This window comes from Pseudochaenichthys georgianus, chromosome 19 (assembly GCF_902827115.2).
Source record: "Pseudochaenichthys georgianus chromosome 19, fPseGeo1.2, whole genome shotgun sequence".
NCBI lineage: Eukaryota > Metazoa > Chordata > Actinopteri > Perciformes > Channichthyidae > Pseudochaenichthys > Pseudochaenichthys georgianus.
This window is the reverse complement of record NC_047521.1, coordinates 1769331-1781979: the sequence shown is the minus strand read 5'-3', so window position 1 is coordinate 1781979 and position 12649 is coordinate 1769331. Positions and strand designations below refer to the sequence as shown.

The window sequence follows — 12649 nt, the reverse complement described above, 5'->3', positions numbered from 1 at the left end:
ACACACACACACACACACACACACACACACACACACACACACACACACACACACACACACACACACACACACACACACACACACACACTCCCTCCTGCTGCAGGTACTGCTCAGTGTGCAGCTGTCCAGGATGTGTGTCCAAACCGTCAGTCCTGTTGACTTCCATATAATACACAGGAATGTGTGTGTAGGAGTGGGCCTATTCTGCACACCAGGATCACACCGACACACACTTTCTGCATCCCGTCCACCTCACACTCCATATCACACGCTTTTCTTCCTTTCTTCACACGCTCTCCTCACACAGCCTTTGTCCTCCTCCGGGCTCCTTGTGTTCCTCCCGCTCTAAGCTTTCTGCCTTGCTGGCTGTTTGCTGACAGACTCCAGCAGGATGTCATGGCTGGGATGGAGGCGGGGTCCTGAGTGTGTAGGCTGGCCTTTAGAGCCCCTCTGTATGGGAGAGCCCACACAAGACTCCCACACACCTTCCACACACACCCAGGAGGGATTCCAGCCTGCACAAAGGCCACTTCCTTGCTACATTTATTCATTTGTTAAATGCATCATATTAAGACTTCACCAGGTTTTTTTACTTTTCCAGGACGAGAAGGATAAGAACTTCTCTGTTCATTTATTAAGTAATTCTTTAATTATTAGTCATATTGGCCATTAGTGGACATGTATTTCGGATTGCGTGGATGATTTGATGTGTAATTCATTTTCAACAAATCCATTGAAAAAACTCAAATGTATTTATTATTATTGTTGCATCCAATCAGGTGCAGGCCGTTACCTTCCTCAAGGGCCATCTGAACAATTAAAGTCTTTAAGTTTTAATACGATTTTATTTATTATTTACAAATGTTTTCAACACTAAGGGTGAAAAGCAAACATGCATAAGCTTTCCACTTCTTCCCGACAGGCTTCAGTCATTCTTTACCAAATGTTACGGTACACAAAGTTCCTGATAATTTCCATGGATTGTTCCGGAAAGATCTTTGTCATCCTGGACTAACTATCGGGACAACAGAGGTTGATCATCAGCAGCTGTTGATTTTTAAAATCACAAACACACTTGAATTCTTCAGCTCTTCAGATCCAAGCACTTGGAATGGTCTGGAAGGGTGAGCTAGAGTTAGGGGACTCTAACTTTATTCACACCCGCGGATCCGAACATACACACATCTTTAAAGATGGTTCACAGCATCATCTCACTTCTGACGGCTCAGTGGTCTTCTGGACAGCTGGGCGTTGTCATGTTTCAGTGTCAGAGGAACATTCATCTTGCATAATGTCTTCTCAGGTTTGCTCAGTAGTCTTCGGAGCCTACACTCACACTTCATTGCCGGTTTGGGGCTGTTGGTTGAACATAATAAAAACAATATATAGAATGTCATATTAAGATATAATAGATGAAGGTTCTGTGTGTTCATGCTTCAGTGTCTCACTCGCTGTTAGAAACAGGACAGAAGTCTGTAGGTCTTGTTTTATGGGTCTGGGCTCAAACTGGGGAATGCTATCAGAATCTGAATACTTTATTTATCACGGGGGAAATTGGGAATACAATGAATATAAAAAGAAAATAAAGGTATTCAGTAAACATCAAAAGTGAAAGTAAAATGTCCAATAAAAGATACAATCGAATGAAATAGAATTGCAAAATATATTTAAAGATAAGAATTACAAATATGCACATTATGATTCAGTATGTAACATGCATATTGCAACAAATACAGCGATGTATTAGTATTAACAATATTTTATTAATTTAGGCATTTCGTTAATAACATATGGAGATATGAGTTAAAGGTAATCATGAGGAGCTACATTATTACACACCTTATTACAGACATTACATATTATTACATGACATGTCACTCGTTAGACGCTTTCATCCAGAGCGACTCACACACTCAACGCTGCGGACGATCCCCACAGGAGCACTTTGGGGCGAAGCGTCCCAGGGACACAACGACATGCTGACTGCTGTGGGACTCGAACCTGCTACCCCCTGATTCGAAGTCCAGCGCACTGAGACTAAGACATGATGCTTTTGGTAGCTTCCCTGGTGACACCACAGCGTTATGTGTCTTTCTCCTGACTTTGCTCTCAGCTGCGGACCCTCCCTGTGTCCCCTCTGCCAGCGCTGACTGACTTCCTGCTGCAGCACAAACTACCGACATCATTACTGCTGACACGTCGTCATTCCTGTCTTGTTCTGTCAGAGAGACAAAGAGCTGGGAGAAGGACAATACCACTCTGAGTCTGTGTGGCGACTCACTGATAGCATCTTCCTGCATCGAGAGCAACAGGCCCATCGGACAGCGCCTCACAAACACAGAGGCACGGGACTTCAGTCTCTGCTCTTTATTCGTTCAGTCTTCAGTCTTCAGTCTTCAGTCTTCAGTCTACAGTCTTCAGTCTTCAGTCTACAGTCTTCAGTCTTCAGTCTTCAGTCTTCAGTCTACAGTCTTCAGTCTTCAGTCTACAGTCTTCAGTCTTCAGTCTTCAGTCTTCAGTCTACAGTCTACAGTCTTCAGTCTACAGTCTTCAGTCTACAGTCTTCAGTCTTCAGTCTTCAGTCTACAGTCTTCAGTCTACAGTCTTCAGTCTACAGTCTTCAGTCTACAGTCTTCAGTCTTCAGTCTTCAGTCTACAGTCTTCAGTCTACAGTCTTCAGTCTACAGTCTTCAGTCTTCAGTCTTCAGTCTACAGTCTACAGTCTTCAGTCTTCAGTCTACAGTCTACAGTCTTCAGTCTTCAGTCTACAGTCTTCAGTCTATAATCTACAGTCTTCAGTCTACAGTCTTCAGTCTATAGTCTACAGTCTTCAGTCTACAGTCTACAGTCTACAGTCTTCAGTCTTCAGTCTTCAGTCTTCAGTCTACAGTCTTCAGTCTATAGTCTACAGTCTTCAGTCTTCAGTCTACAGTCTACAGTCTTCAGTCTTCAGTCTTCAGACATCAACAGGGAGGACCTTTGTGATTCATTAATGTTCTAACTTCAGAGCGAACCAATTCAAGTCTCTTGGCAACACAATTAGATGAACTCAACATTTGTACAAAAAATATAGATTATCATAGTTTGGCACATTCAAGTTTCTTTTTATTTATATTTTAGGACCAAAGGACAAGCAACAAAGAGAGATGAGCTGATCTACTCTTTGAATAGAGGTCCTGGGGAATAGAGAGAAAAGGGACAGCAGGGGGCCACACAGTACACTAAACTGTGAGGGGGCACACACACACACACACACACACACACACACACACACACACACACACACACACACACACACACACACACACACACACACACACACACACACACACACGCACGCACACACACGCACGCACACACGCACACGCACGCACACACACACGCACGCACGCACGCACACTATAACCGAGTCCCTCAACACATTAAATACATTTAAAACCTTTGGCCACATCTGTATTAAGGCCGGCCCCGTCACCAGGGGCAAAAGGTAGCCTAGTATAAAGGTTTGGGGTTTATCAAAGTCATCAGGGTTCATCAAGCACCAAGAATTTCTCAACCAAATGTTGTGGCAATCCATCCAATATGTGTCCATCCACTCTAAGCCATGAGCGTTAAGTTAAGGTGTATCCTCTGGGGAACATACATATCGTAACCATCTTATCCATCCATGTAATAGTTGTACCCCCCAAGAGGCAATCATTTCATTAAAAAGAAAACACACCCTCTTGCAGCTCAAATGTTGACCTGATGATTAAACTAGAAATGTCCTGGGATCATCAAAACATTACAAGTTATCTTCTGGGGATCATGAATGTCCCGTCTGTCCAGTAGATGTGAAGATACCTAGCTCTGGGCCAAAGTGTAGGTCAGCAGGATGGACAGAGGGCCTCTCAGGGGGGAGAGAATGAGAGCAGCGGGGGGGAACAGGACCTGTGGAGCTTAAAGCTGGAGGGAGGCCTGGTGGAGTAATACTGACTGTCGCCTGGGAGACAGATGGATCGCTCGGTCCCAACAACACCCCCATACGGGCTGTCGGCGGGTACAGTGTGCTGCTGGAATTGTACTTGAATCAAATGAGTGTGTATATGCATGCATATTAGTCTGTGTGTGTGTACATGTATGCATGTGCAAGCATAACAATATTCCCATAGACCTATGTTAGATTCATGCATAATAATTGGATGATATATTATACCATTACAAGGTTTCGATAAAGCTCATGTGATCTTGTCGGAAGTCCTATAAATCGTCACTTCTAAAGACACTTTTTGTGTTATGGTTATGTATTTTAAGCACTTCCTGTTGTTCTTACACGGCACATAGTTGCACATTGTCAGTTTTTAGCTTGTTGTGAATTTGCTTGATTAAAAAAAAAATGCTACCATGTCTGAGATGATGTGTAAACACAGATGAGGAGGTGATGAGGGGCGTGTGGTCCCTGGCAGAAGCACTGCATCAGTTCCTGTCTGTGGTTGAATATTAACAGGCTCTCCGTCATGAATGCCCTCGCTGCATCCTGAGGCCTGCTGGGGCAGACAGGAGACGTCCAGTGTCTCATCATCACAGAGCCGTTCAACAGCATCCTCTGTCTTTGTTTGTGTGGACGGGACACGACAGGGATGACGACGCGTCAGCCATAATGGCCTCATCTGTGTTTCTTTGCTGCAGCAGGAACTCAGTCAGCGGCAGCAGAGAGGAAGGGAAGAAGTAGGGAGGAGGACGAGAGGCGTTACGCTGAGCTTTTAAGCACTTCACATCAAGCAGTCAGCTGCCTCTGCTGGAGCTTTGAAGCATACAGCATTCAGTGTTTCTGTAATTGTAACCAAGGACCTTAATTGTCTCACGACATGTTTCTCCTCTTTTTCCAATACATTTCATTACGTTTTGTTTTTTATATACATATACATGTTTTCCTTATCTTAATGTATGCCACGGTGTTGATTTATTTGGATGGGTAAAAGTCAGTGAAAACAAATATGATTTCAGATCCAAAGAACAAGCATTTGAAACTGCCCTGATCTTTTCATTTTGCTTTCAAGAAATATTTGTCTTGTCACACACACACACACACACACACACACACACACACACACACACACACACACACACACACACGCACGCACGCACGCACGCACGCACCACACACACACACACACACACACACACACACACACACACACACACACACACACACACACACACACACACACACACACACACACACACACACACACACACACGCGCACACACACGCACACACACACACACACACACACACACACACACACACACACACACACACACACACACACACACACACACACACACACACACACGCACGCACACACACACACACACACGCACGCACGCACACACACACACACAGGTCATCCATCACTAGGACAAGACAGGATCGACAACACATCAGCCATAATAGCCCTGTTTGTAGTTTTTTGCTCCACGGAGGGAGGAAGCTGCGGAGGACAGAGCAAGTCTGGAGGTGGAAGACATGAAAAGTCATAGAACTCCTGGCAACAAAGAATATGCTGAGCTTGCACTGAGTTTATGTTGAATTGGAAAAAAACATAGTGCTTATTGGTCAACACAAAAAGAAAGTGTGTTAATGAGGCAGCGTTAGCTACGAAGGCTAATTGCCATCTGTTGTACCTACTGTAGCAGAAGCTGGTTGTACCTACTGTAGCAGAAGCTGGTTGTACCTACTGTAGCAGAAGCTGGTTGTTTCCTACTGTAGCAGAAGCTGGTTGTTTCCTGTCATGGTCCAACCTTTTGAGAAAAAACGAAACGCTTTTTAGAGTGTGACACTATCAATTTGATGTTGTGTGTTATAGACCTGAATTCAGGACCTGGTTAGCTTAGCTTAGCATAAAGGCTGGAATCAGGGGGAAACAGCTAGCCTGTTCTTTCCATATTAAACCAAAGACTTAACATGTTCTCTGTTTCTGGTGTTCTCTATCTATCTATCTAAACTGTACACAAGCTTGACAAGGGACACAGCAGGACACAATTATTATTATTTGAACTTGTGTATAGATTACCCCAGCGCCATATAGATAGAAGAGTTACGACACCGGAAGTCCAACAACGGTTATCGTCACGTGGTTCATGTCGACGAGGATCGTTCCCCGGAAGCTCATGGCGGGCAATGTGAATACATTGATAACAGGAGATAGAACTACGATTTTTGTTAATTATTAGTGAATAAAGGTTTTGATTTGCAATATTTACACAACAAATCGATATGTGTATGTATTTACATCAATATGTTTTAAAAAATAAAATCGAATTTGCTAATATTAAGTGATAATATTAGGATTAGTGTGAACAACTAGTTTACATGTTACTAACAGTGCCTTGTTAAAGAGCCTGTTGCTGTTTATTTATAGCTTTGAATTCTTTCAAACCAATATTATCTTCTTAAACCTGTATGGTAGTCAGGAGCTTCACTTTCTAATGTTTATTGATACATTTAGAGGGAGGGGATCTAAATTAATGCTTTAAAATTCAGATTGGATTCATTTCTACCATTTTCTTAAATTCATGGTAGTTTCAGTAATCCCCTGGTAACTGAGGACACAAGTTATCTAAATGACTAATGTCATATTTATGGCTTTCAGAAAGGACAGGAGACCGACAGGTGACTATCAAAGGACTAGCAGCAGCAGCAGGACTAGCAGCATATGATGATGATGATGATGTTAAATGTGTTGTTTTAGGAACATCCATTGCAAATACATGGAATTCAATAAACATTGAATAGCATATCAAGCAGTTTGTCGGTGCCTTTTCCTCCGTGGTGTCCTGGTGTGCTGTGCTGCCTCCTAGTTGCCACCATGGTTTGCTGTGCTGCCTGGGGATGCTCAAATCGCTCCGAGAAAGCAGTACGAATATACGGCTTCCCCACTGACACAGAGCGGAGGAAAAAATGTCTGGCTCAAGTCAGCAGGAGCAATTTCACGACCAACAGCAACAAAATATGTGATGTAATTATATACAAACACTGCATTTGCACTTTTTCACAAAACGAAAACCACACCATTGGGAAAGCTTAATGTTTTGTTTAATACAAAAAAACAGGGAAAGGCTTGAAAAACACAGAGTTGAGACTCAGGGTGCAGGGTGAGGGTCTCAGTGCAGGTATTCAGGCTCCATTGAACCCCCCTCTGGTTCTTGTGCTGAAAGAGGGAGTAGCAGACAGGAGAAAGGGTTATACACACACAGCACACCTATTGGATGGGAAATGCCTTGGGGAGATAAGGTGTTTACTTATATAAAACAGTATTAAACCTACCTTGTGTTTTCACTCTCACTTAAGTGCCTCTCCCTTTGCCACCAATCCAGAATCAGCTGAGCTGCAACATTATACAGACAGGTAATAATCAACAGAATCACAAGGACACAATATGGCTCTGCTAAAAACACTCACTCTTACACGCACCAAAGTTATATTTATCTAATATTTAACTCCCTCCACCCCCGCATGCAATCCCGTTTAGAAGCCCCTCTTCTCTAATTCAACATGTTGGACGAAATGACATAGAGAGAACGGAATTTACAATTAAAAGGCTGTTCAACGTGTGTTGGTCACTTGCTTCGGTATGCTAGCTTAATCTGTTATCTGTAAACGTTCCCTAAATCTACTAATTTAGGGATAATCCACTGACATCCTTTAATACACATGTTCATTAGAATCAGATGTACTGATAATATCCGCAATATAAATCTTTAAACTTCTTCTTACCTTTAAAAGTCCGTCACGAACGGTGTATTATGCTGCAACTCCACAGCTCTGCCAGCCTTGGCGCTAACTTCCGGGGAACGATTGAGAGGCTCCACGATCCGCCATTGCTGTAAAAAAGTGGTCCATTGGAGTGAACGGAGATGTCGTAACTCTTCTATTAAATAGCTCTGGATTACCCCACCCACTATAATTCAGCTCAGTATGATTTTTTCCTGTCCAGATAATGTCTCATTGAGTCGCCATCAAAGCGTTATCCTTCAGTGGTTTAAGATGTAGTCTGCAGCAGCTTCCTGATGTACTAAATGTGTATGGGACTGAATAAAGATCAGCTGCAAAGCATATCATACCCAGGGTAAAATAAAGGCTGCCTGAAGCGCCGCTGCACAGCCTGAGGTATTGATTGCTGATAAGTTATGACCGGGAGTATTGATCCAGCAGGACATTTGTCCACAGCAGTGAGATGCTGAGACACACCTCAACCCTGACTATGAATATTTCAAACAAGATTTAAATTAAAATGTAACTCATTCTCAGTTTTTAGTGAAAATAAAACATTCCTCAGTTTATGCAGGTTTATAGACGTACATGACCCATAATATGTGAAATGCATGACCAGTGTTTTGTAGTGACACAAATCGATCTGGCCTCTTTTGTAACCACAGAACATTAATAACATGACAATATTGTATCCCACTAAGTTATAATAGTGGCTGTTTTTGATGAATAACAAACTTGTATACAATGCACACATGCAATCCACTGTATGACCAATTCCACGTGTGGAGTGATTGGATGAGGTAACAACACCCGATTCTCCCAAGACGTTTTTAATGGAGAACAACAATCTTAATGTGATTAAGTATGGTTAGCTTGTTAGCTATAGTAACCACATGTATTGTCTATATGCCACAGCAACATCATCTACTGTATGCCCATGTGTTCACTCAGAGGCTGCCGGCTTATGGAGCATTTCAGATGTATTCCTCAATAGATATTCCCCCTGATTTTCCTAAGAAAAAGAGGATCAATTCTAACATTATTTGGATGCGAGTTCTTTTACAGCAAAGAGGACTAACTGACTAATTGTGGTTTTTCGTGTAAAGGCATCATATCCATGCAATACTTGACCTTTAACACTCCCATCATATGTAAACAGAGTTACATATGAACAGCATTGTGAGCACAGAAACGGAGGGCCTCCTGTGTGCAGGGGGTCGCACCTGTAAATACACCAAACAGTGGCTCTTGCCTACTTACAGTAAATGTGTATTTTGCATTAAAAACAAGGAATTGACTTGCAGTTTTAACTTCACTCGGACAAGAAAACAACGTGGCCCAGGGTGAAGAGAGATGTGCACATCACAGAGTTAAAAGTTTCTCAATGACTCCCTCAGTGATATTACAGCCTAAATGTTTCTTTGATGCAGTATATTATTTGCGAGGAAAAGGGATGGAGATTGAATAACCACAAAACCAATAAGGGAAATGGTTCTAGGAGTATCTGTACATTCCTTTATCTCGAAGAGAGGGAGAGATGTTGCCATCAACCTCAGACCCCATCATCAGTAGCATTCAATATAACAGTAAACACATCAGTCGCGGCTCCGAGCCTCTCTGCAGATACACAGCACACACAAAGACATCAGCCAGACAGAGGGATCCTTTATGATGTTCTAATAGGGTTTATTCCTCTTTCCTGTCATTAGTCAAACGATGACAAATCCATGTGATCTCCGCTGTGTGATGTTATATGGACTTCACCAGGGAAACTCTCTCCTCTCCTGCCCAGATGAGCCTGAAATCTGAACCCTCACATTCCCATTTCTGCTTAATTGAAGCATTGAGAGGCAAATTAAACAATAGCCTGGTGTAATTACATCTCAGCAATACCCTGTTGTGGTAGTTTAAGCCTGTAATGATGTTTTTGCCGCACTCCTCTCTCCTGTTCTCCACCAATTAAAACCTGCTAAAGAGCGTGAAGACAGCTGGATCGAGTTCTACTTAATGCCAGTCTTGTGGTTTTTGTGCCGTCCTCCTGTGGCCCTGAAATCCAATAAATGGTATAATCGTGGCTCCTTAATGACAAGACGCAGGTGCACGGTGATTTGTTTTCCTTGGTTTGCGTGCAGGATAAGATTTACACACAACAAAAAAGTTGAAGTCGGTTAATTGTCACGGAAACGGCCAATGATGTGATACTAATGTGTGAAGGTTTCAAGACGCAGCAGCTAATTGAAGAACAATAGCACACTCTGTCCCTCACTGGAGTCAATACGTTAACTGGGACACATGAGCTATGAGCTTCTTCATGTGTGTGAAATGGACGTTTAGCAGCATCAAATTACACGTAACTATGAGAAACACCCTTAGGGTAAAACTCCCCGGCATCGTAAGCTCATGTGGGTAGATGTCTGTTAGCCGGGATAAGATTAAAGCCTACAGTATGCACCAAGTTATTTTAAAGCTCATACTCCATATTTGTTATTTTGTTACTATGAAAAATGAAAGTATTTATGGTCCCGTTACGGACCGGAGCTTCAGACATGCGACAGACAGGAAGAAGATACTGACTCTCGGAGGCCAGACTAACTGATACTACATCAGCACAAAAGCTAGACACAGCAAAGATCAGGGGTACTCAAACTTTTTTGTTAAAGGTCCACTTGTGAATTTTATACAAAGTCCCCAAATCTTTTTAAAACGGGGGTACAACGAGCGGATACAGATTTGCTGCTGATCTGACGTCAAATCGGCGGCGGACACACAGAAAATTGCTATCAGAAACAATGCCTGACGTGTTTTGGACGTCATCTCGTCTTTGTTTACATTAGCAAGCCTCGCTAACACTCAGAGCTAACCTGTACTGTGCATTTGAGCTGAATGCTGTTTCAGAAATAATCTTTGATGTGGTTTAGAACAGGATGGTGTTTTATTACAGCAGAATTTAACTTTATCTCTGGTAGAATTCTGATCAGGCATTAGCTCCACCTCCCCTTTTTTTTTTTTTAAAGCTAAGGACCCAAAATCCACGTTTCTCTAACAGGGCTGCAAAAGAGGGGTTTGAGCAGTATGAGGCATGGCTACAACGGGTGAACTGTTTGGTATTTTAAGCAGTTAACTTACAGTCATTTAAAAAAAAATTATTTAGTCTGAATCGGGTGTCCCCTTTATGCTGTTTTTTGTTTTAGTTGGTTTAAAGTTTGGTTAATTCCCAGAACACCTAACTACTATGCATAGCACACGGAACAGCTGAATTCAAGTTTTTTTTCTCAAAAGAAATAAAGAGATTTTTCAAATTTCTACTATTTGAACTACATTTTATTGTTGTTTTTTTCATTAATTATATTCCACATTGTCGTCTTAGTCATTGAAAGAAATAATATTTATGTGTCTCCAGTCTCCAGATTTACAGGCAGACCCACTCGAATAGAAACCACAAAAAAACCACCTCCCCCATTTTGCATCTGTTGCCTCGGGCAGGCAGACACTCGCAAGCTAGCCAGTAGCTTTCTTGAAGCTGTATCCGTGTCTACTTGCCACATACAAACTTTGATCTAGGCAGCAAGGGTCATATATAATAAGAATTCAGTCAATGAAAGCGCTGCTTTGCATCAGGTTTTTTAGGCAAGGCAAGTTTATTTATATAGCACTTTTCAACACAAGGCAATTCAAAGTGCTTTACAAAAATGAAAGACATTAAGAAAATGGCATTTAAAAACAGTCATTAAAAAGTAAAGATAATAAAATAAACATTAAAAGAAAAAATACATGGATATAATTTACAGTGCAGTGTAAGATAGGAATAAAGCAGCGGCAAATAGAAAAGTCTTCAGCCTGGATTTAAAAGTAGTCAGAGTTGCAGCGGACTGATCCACTTTCTTAGTGTTAGTGAGGACTCGAGCAGCGGCGTTCTGAATCAGCTGCAGCTTCCTAATAGATTTTTTAGTGAGACCTGTGAAGACACCATTACAGTAGTCGAGTCTACTGAAGATAAAGGGACAAGTTTTTCCAGATCCTGCTGTGACATTAGTCTTTTAATCCTAGATATATTCTTTAGGTGATAGTAGGCTGATTTAGTAACTGTTTTAATATGACTGTTGAATCTCAGGTCAGAGTCCATGACTACACCTAGATTTCTGGCTTCATCTGTTGTTTTGAACATTGCAGACTGAAGCTCAGCGCTAACTTTTATACGTTCTGCCTTGGCTCCAAAAACCATTACCTCAGTTTTGTCTTTGTTTAATTGGAGAAAGTTCTGACACATCCAGTCTCAGTTGTACTCATTCTTTAAACTCACATGCCTAGTCAACAAACACAATCTTAGATCTTAAATGTTCAGATATCCACAGGTTTGTCGTCATGGTTTCAATAATAAACATGTCCGGAAATGATCATCGTAATGCTTAAGATATAACCACATTGGCTTTTAGTTAGAAATGACAAAAGAACTGGGACTTCACAAGGTAAAGTCCCCACAACGCCCCCTTTCCTGCTATGCTTCAGTTATAATTAACACAGCCACTAAATGACTGTGTCACCTAAATGTAAACTTACAGTATGCTTGTGGTGCCCTTACTTAATCATTTGTTGAATGTTAGAATATTTAGTACCACTTTACAATAAGACTACCCTTATAAAGGATTCATAAAGGGTTTATAATTAGGTTATTAATTAGGTTGTAAACAATTTATTATGCATTAAGAACCATTTATAAACCAGTTCTAACATAGTTTTCATACATCAACACAGGCTCAATATTTGGCAAGATGACTAAGCCTTATATTGGCTACCTAGCTTACTTCGTCTTTTTCATCAGCCAACATCCTTGGTATCTGTTGTTCACTGAGTTGATTCTCCCCCCATCCATCTTTATGTTTCTTGGCCTCTCTT

At 41.7% G+C, this 12649-nt stretch overlaps 1 long non-coding RNA gene across 1 annotated transcript; it reads right to left on the bottom strand.

Annotated features, from left to right (window-relative positions):
* Positions 1–7061: 7061 nt before the first annotated feature.
* Positions 7062–7356, bottom strand: LOC139435796 (uncharacterized). The gene is made up of 2 exons (XR_011644991.1): positions 7310–7356; positions 7062–7193 (listed from the first exon to the last, which is right to left on the bottom strand). It is a non-coding gene; the product is annotated as an uncharacterized lncRNA (long non-coding RNA).
* Between the last annotated feature and the right edge of the window lie 5293 nt (positions 7357–12649).